This window comes from Bombus vancouverensis, chromosome 8 (assembly GCF_051014615.1).
Source record: "Bombus vancouverensis nearcticus chromosome 8, iyBomVanc1_principal, whole genome shotgun sequence".
NCBI classification, from domain to species: domain Eukaryota; kingdom Metazoa; phylum Arthropoda; class Insecta; order Hymenoptera; family Apidae; genus Bombus; species Bombus vancouverensis.
The window spans coordinates 7,823,017-7,823,924 of NC_134918.1; positions in this window are offsets into that span (position 1 = coordinate 7,823,017).

Here is a 908-nt window from a genome sequence, read left to right on the forward strand (position 1 = left end):
TAGTGATAGGTGCGTAAGGAACTACTCTTGGTGTTTTTACGAATAACAGTTTATTAGAACTAATCAACAATCAGAGTTAACAATTAATAATCAACAATTACACTTAACAGACAACAGGTAACAACTAACAAATAACGATAGACACCGAGATGTCGTTCGACGCGTTGCTATCAAATAGGATTCTTCCCTTCGTAGCCCATCGATATCCCCACTAGCGTGCATTCATTAGATGTGCCGCCTGCGCTGGCACGTGTATGCTCTTCCGAGGATTCGGCGGAAAGAGTGTGAAGATATCGATGATACATTGGGCACGTCGGTGTTGCGCTTTGGCGGCGTCGCGCTTTGTATCCGGAGCCGTTGAAAAGTTCCGTGGCCCGTGCCGCCACATATAATTACTTATATCTAGTTATATTTAGTTATTAAATATTAGCATGATTTACTATATGTAATTCAGTAAATCGGTACAAGATCTAAAGAAAATATTTCTTACGTATGATTTTGACGAACTTTGTGTAAAAATCTATAAAACTAGAAGTTGCTTAGTTTATATACAGATAAAGAAAAGCATCGTTTATATCGTCGAGATATCACATTTATATCATTTTAAAAATAAAAATTCTTCATCAAAGCGAAGAACATTTTCATAAAAAATTACGAACAGAATATCTCGATTCTACAATCTACTGTAAACAAGATAAATATCGATAATGAATAAATCTTGACATTGAATTTTATTCAAAAAGTTTTATTCAAAAGTGATATCAAATAATCCGTAATGACATTTATTACTCCAATCATATCAGTCAACTACTACCTACCGCGTAATACGCGATCGATTTTCAAACGCACCCTCCCCGCCCCCCCCCCCACCCAAATAGAGTTTCCAGTGTAATTCTGTTATTCTTGAA